Genomic DNA, 9076 nt, shown 5'->3' on the forward strand with positions numbered 1-9076 from the left:
AATTCCCTCTTTGGTGCTTTTTCAACCTAACAAGTCATATTTTCTCTTCTCTCGTGTCAGGTTTATAGCTTCGCTGGTCACAGTTTCAATAACCATGATGGACGATCTTCTGCTCTATATATCATGTACAAGCGTTCGGCTTAAAAGTATCTTTGTGTTCACAGCTTGCTTGCTTTCACCTCCCCGATCCCTTCTGCCCGCTGCATGTGCACGTGGTGTTAGATTATATGCGCGGAGAGCTTTGGGGAAAGCTCATATTTAGGAACATGAAGTAAGCAGAGGATGGCTGCTTATTTGGGCTGAGCTGACCTCACTATGAAATGAGGCAAATTGTCATATTTATGACTCAGGGTAAGTCAATAATATATTGGTGTTCACATGTGGAAACGCATTTACTCCCCAACATGTGGCCTCCACTTTGTTTTGCTCTCCCGTGGCCGTTCTCACCCAAGTGCAAGTCTTTCCCCTTCTTCCCTTCTTTTCTTTCTCTTCCTTCTTTCCTTCTGTATTCTTTCTCCGTCCTTCTTTCCCTTCCTTTTTTCCTTCTTTTTTTCATGCTTTCTCCCCCTTTTCTACCTCTGGGGCCCTGTGTGGTGGGATTTAGAGCATTTGGGTAGAGTATAAAAAAACCCCTCTTTTCAGATAATTAAAATTATTATTCCCTTTGCCTCCTATTTCTATCCTCTATTTGTTGGTGCTGGCTCTCGCTTTCTGTTTCTGTCCCTCTCTCTCTTTCTCTCTCTGTCTCTCTGTCTCTCTGTCTCTCTCTGTCTCTGTCCTTCTCTCTCTCTCTCTCCACACACACACACACACACACACACACACACACACACACGCAAGAATACACTGAACAAAATTATATGGCTGGATAAATGCTATTCACAACTATTGCCTGGAAATCTGATCCTATTGGGTCCTTTGGAATCTGAGTCAGTATCATTTGTTTTTCTTGCTTCTCTGTTAAATTATAGCAGGAGAAAAAAAGGTCGTGTGGTTTCTGATTTACTGTAGAGAATATTGAGAAGGAAAAAAACATCACAGTAGTCATTGATAATCAGAAAACATAGAAAAACCTCACTGTGAAAGTCTTTATTATTTCTAAATTTGGTCAGCTAGACCTTCCTGTTCCCCAACTACAAGGCCCCCATTCTCCTGAAGTCTATTTTTACAACACTCCATTTGCAAGTGGGAGTTGGGTTGGGAGGGCAGGTAGAAAATCTCTACATCCTTTCCCCTCTCCCCACTGTGTTCTGTAGATTGGCTTTCTCTGGTGTGTGCAGATTTGTGGGGGTGTCAGGCAGCCCTCTCTGTCCTGTCTTTCTCCTTCTCTTTGCATTTAGGTCCCAGGATTCTTACGGCTGACTACTCCCTTCCCTCTGTAATTGTGACGCACAGAAGGTCTGCATGCTACTGTCAGGAGGAGGAGTCCTGCTCTGGGAAAGGCCTCAGGAATGCTGCAATGTTCTTTCGTAGTTGCTGTCATCCTTGATTTTCCTCAGGGTTGTGGCAATTGAGAGGTGTTGGAGCAGCCATCCAGACCCTGAGCAGGCTTGGTGTTGATGCTAAACGTCGTAAACACAATCGAATGACCCATTGAAATCAACAGTTACTTATTGGTCTTGCTCTTTGAGATTCTGAGTAACGAGGTGGGATGAATTTTCCACTTTCTACCTCTTAGATTCAGGTGGATAAAGTTATTAAAGCACATAACTGGGCACCAGGGGACTGGTAAAAAAAAAATCGTCTATGGTGCTGCCATTCTGATCCCTTAGAGATGTTAGTTCCTTTCTCTCAGCCTCTGTTTCCCAATCTGTGATTTGAAAGGATCGATGTTCTCTGAAGTCACTTTCTGCAATGACATTTGATGCTTCTGCTGTTGCTATTGTTTTGCTTAAGAAGGGAATTGGGTAGGATTTTCTCAGCACCACATTTTCAATTTATCCTCTGACTGGGGCAAAGAACAGAACTGTTTTCCTTCCATCTACATGGGGAGAATAATACTCATGAGCCATCTACTTCCCACAAATGTTGAAAAGATGAGGGACTCGGGGGCTAAGGCTGTCTCTACAGAGCATAAAACAAAGCAAGACTTGGCAGCTTTCCAAGTCACTTGATTTGAGTTAAACAGGGGCGCATTTTTTAGGTATTATTTTTGACTTGACATTCGTCATCGAGTTTTTAAGAAAGTTGGCTTTAGTAAAATTATTGACCATTTTAAAGACAACCTATTGTAGTGGATCACGTAGCTTAAGAAACAGGTGCTGTTCTTGAAAATTCCAGTTGTGTGACTAATCTCCACCTAAAAAAATGTTGCATGTGGATAAAGATATCTGACCATGAGGTATGCATTTATTCATGTTTTGGTTAATTTTCTTAACACGAATAATCAGGTTGCAGAAGCCAGGCTCAAGCCTACATAGTTCAGGGACTTGATTTATCTGTTTGCTCTCATATTAAAAATTCTCATTCCCTGGCTGTAGAATCTGGATTTACACTCAAGCAGGCCTAGATTAAGGGACCCCCAATGACAGGAATCATATTTTAGTCTTCGTCTAAAGCACAGTGCCTGAATATACTGGGTGCTTAGTGAATATATTTTTAAAGAAATGTATAATGAAACAGTTGACCAACTCATTTATACTCTCCTTTTTTTTTATTGTGGTGAAATATACACAACATAAAATTTATCATTTTCACCACTTTAAGTATACAGTTCAATAGTTTTATGTACATCCATCTTGGACAGCCATCACTTCCATGCTCTTCCAGACTTTGTTCACCCTCCTCAGCTGAAACTCTGTACCCTCCTCCCGAGCATGAACTCCCCATTCCTCCTCCACTTCCACCCCTAGACCCTGGCAACTTACCAATCTACTTTCTGCCCCTGTGAGTCTGACTACTCTTGGGACCTCATAGAAGTGGAATGGTATAGTATTTGTTCTTTTGTGTCTGGCTTGTTTCAGTTAATGGGTCTTTAGCGTGTATCACAATTGTTCTCCTTTTTAAGGCTGAATAATATTCTATTGTATGTATGTACCACCTTTTGTTGATGCATTCACTCACAGATGAAAATTAGGAGTGTTTCCACATTTTGGCTCTTGTGAATAATGCTGCTGTGGACATGGCACATGGTACAAATTTTACTATCTTTTGAAGAAAAAAACACTGCTCAGAAATAATTCAAATAATACATATTCATGTTGACTGCTGAACCCAGGCTGTTTCCTGGTCATTGTGTTTTATAACTGTGAAGGTCACTCACCAGCCTGTGAGGCTCTATTAGAGCCTTGGTAGCTTTTCTGTCCTCGGCATCTGGGATAGGCACTAGAGGTGCCTAGATGTGGTGGGGTGAAGTGTGATTGAATGGCTTGACCAAACTTCATCATCTGATTTGCGAGGTCAACCTCCCAGAGAAGAGAAGAGGGTAAAGCTGGATTGCCAAGGGTTTTCATCATCCCCTGATTTCTGCCTGTGTTTTGTTGCTCTCCCATTTGATGGGACATTTACTGATTATAGGGACTGGTTTGAAATTAGTGGACATCAAACTTTTTAACTTACATTTTACAAGAATATTGAAATAAATGCCTCTTTGCTCATTTTTATATCTACACCTAAAATTTTGTATCAGTTAACCAACGATAAGGAATTTTCTTGTATGTTGCCAATATTGACAGTTGATATAAAATGATTATATCACTCTTTCAAATATGTCCTGTGGGGTTTTACATGCCAGCAATGTGACTCTACCATCATCTACTTAAAAATATATAAATAATCCCATTATAACAGTTGGAAAATTTATGTTGTTCCTTATTTTTCCCTTAAAATTATATTTTCAGTTCACTTCTTTCACAGAATTATATCCTCATTTAATAATTGTTTTATGATTGAAAGTAATATATTGAGGACCCTATCGTTCTTCCTGAAAACATTATACATTTAAAGTGCTTCATTTTAATTTTTAATTAAAATTTTCTATGACCATAAGAGCCAATGTTGGAAACAATTTCTGCTGGATTGAATCATCTTCATTCAGTTGTCACAGTCATTATTAATGCCGAGTCAATAAAAAATGATTATATCCCAATTTTATAGTTATTTGTAATATGACAACTCATAACTATTATTCATGCAATAATACAAAACTTTATGGGAAATGCATTTTCTTAATGATAGAAATTTTTTAATTTTAAATTTGTTCTCTTCACTGCCAGATTGAAATGAAATTCAGAATCAATGCTACTTCTATTTTCATTTTAATAGATCTAGCACTGCGATATCTTTTTCACATAATAAATTAGATGAGGATGAATTCCTTTTGAATTACATGCTGAAAGTCACAAGAGAGATCTATCATCAAAAAGTGTTTTAAGGGGCACCTGGGTGGCTCAGTGATTGAGCGTCTGCCTTTGGCTCAGGGCGTGATCCAGGGTCCTGGGATTGAGTCCTGCATCACGCTCCCTGTAGGAAGCCTGCTTCTCCCTTCTTCCTATGTCTCTGGCTTTCTCTCTGTGTCTCTCATGAATAAATAAATAAAATCTTTATTTTTTAAAAGAAGTGTTTTTAAGAATTTATCAGATGCCAATTCAATTTGGTCATTTTCCATTGTCCTAGTAGTTTTTTAAAGTGTATCTCTACTCAAAAAAGAATTTATAAAAAAAACAATCTATACAAGATTATTAATTATACGTGTTGCTCTTTAATTTAGAAGCACTAGGTTAATCAAATATAGTTAGAAGATGATGGAAGAATAAACATAATGTGAATTTAAATATACCCCATTGTTTTCCCATATATTTTTAGATAAGATTATTTTGTCCTATCACAAATCTAAATGGACTTTCATCAAGACCTTTGAGCTGCATGTGTAATTTCATTAATTTGTGAAAGCCATCTTCTCTATAATCTTTGGGCCATCTCAGTCCTTCTGAAAATCTCCAAATCAGATGAATTATAAAAAAGCCTAACTTCATATTTCAGTACAAATAAATGTGTTCATTCACTTCCTTTTGATAACCGTTTTACTTCTGAATTCTTATTTTAAGATCTATAAGTAAGGCATGAAAACTTGCCGTGAGTTTGTGTCTGGGTATAAAAAGGAATGGCTGCCTTATGTATATAGACATTTATCTATATTTATATACTTACATGTATCATCGGAGCAATACATTTTTTTGAGAAGAGTAGGAAAATAGAAAAGACAAAGTCATTAATAGAAGTCTGTATCCCACTTGCTATTCCACTCTAAAACATATCTCAAGTGGGTTGATAATATCTTGTGTCCGATACCATACTTTGCTTTTATAAATGTATGCTTAAGACAGAGGAATACAGGAAGCCCCCTCACTGGTTTCTGGTGCCTTTGATGGACACAGAAGCCTTCATCAATGCCAGTATTACAAATGGTCTGTTTGACAGGCCAGGGGTGGGGGGTTTACACCTCAGGACACCACGCCACCATAAGGTTCAGCATCAGGTGGACGTCTGTCTTTTGTCAACCAGCGGAAGGGAGAACTGACAGGAAATCTCAATTCCAGACATTTCCTCAGGCAGACACCTTTTTAAAAGAACAGATATGGAGGTTGTGGATGAGAAACCATATTCTCTTAACATTACCCATACCAGTTGCCCCTTGGAAAGCATGTATCTCTAGGGGTACACACACTTTAGCTTATTGTCCACTGTCTTAGGCTCCTTTGTGTCCTCACCACTTAGCTTAATGCACACTGATATTTATGATGACCTCACAGTTGTAAATTTTCTACTTTCACAAACTGGTTAGTTCCATGGGTTACAGATTGCATAGTTTGTGCGACAGGCACCTCATTCATTCCTTTTTTTTTTTTTTTCATTTGTTAATTCAGCACATACATGATAAACACCTACCATCTGCAAGTCATTGAGGCTCAGCTAAAGATAAAAAATGCATAAAATAAGGAGATAGCATGTGTAGGAATGAAAAACCTTGCACACGAATAACTATGGTATGAATTAGGAAGTGATACATGTAGGGGGTTTGGGAAGGAACAATTAGCTGTGGCTTGAAGAATCAGGCCTCACAAAGGACAGTGTGCACTAGTGCAGACATATGCAAAGCCATTATGACTTCTAGAAATGCAAACCAAAGGGCCTGTCAGCATGATCTTCCTATTTAAAAGGCAATGACACTGTACTTAAAATTTATAATTCATATGCTCTTACTTATATGGATAAACATGCATACATAAAATCTTTAAAATGAAGGAACCTATTTCCTACCTACAGAGTCGATTGAATCCTACTTTATTTGTTTATTTTTTCTGTTGAGAAGGGGCATAAGCATCATAGTCTGTCAGTTTCATATTTATTGGGGGAATGTTCTCAGATCAATCTTTCCTCACTGACTTGAGAACACATTTACTTTTATTTCATGAACTCTACTTCAACCAAAAAACTCTGTGATGCTGACTCAGCATACAAAGCTACATTTTATACCTGTCAGGCTGCATATAGATTTTTATAAGGTGAACAATGGCTGTATTTTAGTACTGATGTAGTAATCGTGAAGTCTTCTGGCAGTATCCTTTGGAAACTGAATCCATAAATTTTATTAGTATTAAATGTTTCTAATGGGAGTTGACAAATAGTTGAGTGGGATAGCGTTTTCTCTGTACTTGGCAAAGACAAAGGGAAGAAAAAGTCCCTATTACACAATGAGAAATGCATTAATGCTCAAACCCATTCATCTCAATTTTGCACAAATATAATTTAAGACCTTTTACAACTCTTGGTGAAATTACAGTGTGCTGCAGGGAAGTTGCAAAATTTTTATGGGCCTAATAAAATTGTCATTGTAATACCATTATAGGGTGCTGGGACAATATAGATATTTGTAATACTCATACTTCCATGCCAAACTGAGAAGGGAGATAGTAAGTTTGATTGGAGACAAATGCTGAACAGGGCTAAAACCCAAGTTTGTTTGATAATGAAAAATCTCCCCATCGGTGTTTGGTATCAAATGAAATTGGGTGGGTGATTAAGCATTTTAACTGGTTGGCTTATAATGGAGCAGATAAACATTCTCAAGCACCATCTCTAAAATTAGTTATGGTTGAAATAATCATGTATTATCTTTAGATAAATTTCAAAATAATTTCCACTTGTATGTTTTCCTGCTTTTTCAAACTCAAGTTTGGCTTTAGAAATCTGCCTGAGGCCTTTCTCTGCTCTCCTTTTTAGCATACAAACATCTCTTGATGGTCTTTAGTTAGACTAAGGGCTTTGGAAAATATCTGACAAGAAATTTAACTACTTGGAAACATGAAGTAAACAAACCAACAAAACCAGACAAAAACAGCCCTCTTGCTATCAACACCGGTGATTTCAGTTAGAATACTGTAAAATGGATCGGCATTGGAATCTTGAGGATTGAAAACAGCATTTGCAGGATGTGCTCCAAACAGAGCTGGGACCTTTTCTAAAAGACCCCATACTTTGCCTACCCCTGGATTCATGTCTGAGAGCCTCTAGAAGGATAAAGAGATTAAACATTCAGTTTCTCCATGGTGGGCTGTAAGATGGAGCCCTGAACTCCAGCTGTGAGACTTTGCTTTTCTCTTTCTGGGCCTCACGTGAAGAAAGGAACATGAGTATAGTCCTCATTATCTCACTGGAGTAGTCTTTGCATTTGAACCACCAGTGTGCCTTCCTCTCGTGACATGGCTTAGTTTGACCTAAACCTGTTCATCCCATTCCCCTCAGTAGTGATTGGTTTAAGAATGGGCTCATGACCATTGTGAGCCTGTGCTCCGTGAAGGGAAGTGTATTGGTGTCTCTGGGGGAGACTGCCTCCTGCCCAGAAGGGACTCAGGAAAGACTATCTCTTTCTTCCTTGTCTTTGGTGCGGCTCTTGGAAATGTTCTGCTACAGCTGAAGAGGAGGCAACATAGAGAAATTTGAGCTCAGAGAGACAGTGAAGGTCGGAGACAGAGCCTTGATGCCTTCTACCTAGAACCACTTTCTTCTGGTGGGCTGGAGTTTAAGCCAGGGAGGAAGCTTGGCTAGAGACAAACTTGCACAGCTATGCCACTTGCTAATCTATAAAACTCTTGGAAAATTCTTACTCTCTCTGAGCCTTGGTCCCCCCATCTATGGAACAGAGGGGAAAAAGTACTTAGCTTATAAAAGTTATTGTGAGCCTTAAGTGGATTAATATATGTAACATGCTTAGAAAAGTGTCTGGCACAGTGTGGTGGATACTCAATAAATGCTAGCTATTCTTATTTTTGTTATGTGAAAAATAGTTTTCCTTATTTTTAAAAAGGTTTTACTTATTTATTTCAGAGAGACAGAGAGAGAGAGAGCATGTATGTGTATCAGTGGGAGTGGGGTGAGGAATAGAGAGAGAGAGAAGGAAAGAAGGAGAGAGAGAGAGTAAAGAATCTCAAGTAGACTCTGTGCTGAGCAGGGAGTCTGATGAGGGACTCAATCTCACGACCCTGAAGTCATGACCTGAACTGAAATCAAGAGTTGGAAGCTTAACTGACTGAGCCACCCAGCACCCATAAAGACCTACATAAAAAAAATATTTTTAAGGAGGACTGCATTGGCCGACTTATTTAAAATTACACCTATCTCTAGGACCTCCTGTTTCCTCCCTTCACTTCTTTTTCACCAAAGGACTCACCACCATCAGATCTGTAATACATTTTACTTCTTTGTTTATTTATGCGTTGTTTTCCCCCACCTTCATGAGACTGTAAGCATCATGGGGGGAAGGATTTTTTAGTCTTTTTTACAGCTATGTTGTACCACCCCTAGATGAGTATCTGGCACAGGGCAGGCCGTCAAAACATACTTGTTGACTGAATAAATGTGTCATGTGCTGCCTGATAATATTGAACAATAGTTAGGGTAGGCACACATCTATACTCTTGAGTCACAAGAATGGCAGACGCCATTTTCTCCAGATGAAAAAGTGAAACAATTTAGGTTGCTTCAGAATTTATTGGGTATCTGGGCTCTTTCCATACTTTGGCTGTTATGTTAAGAAGATGTGATACACACACACACACACACACACACACACACACAC

This window comes from Canis lupus, chromosome 38, assembly GCF_003254725.2.
Source record: "Canis lupus dingo isolate Sandy chromosome 38, ASM325472v2, whole genome shotgun sequence".
Classification (NCBI taxonomy): domain Eukaryota; kingdom Metazoa; phylum Chordata; class Mammalia; order Carnivora; family Canidae; genus Canis; species Canis lupus.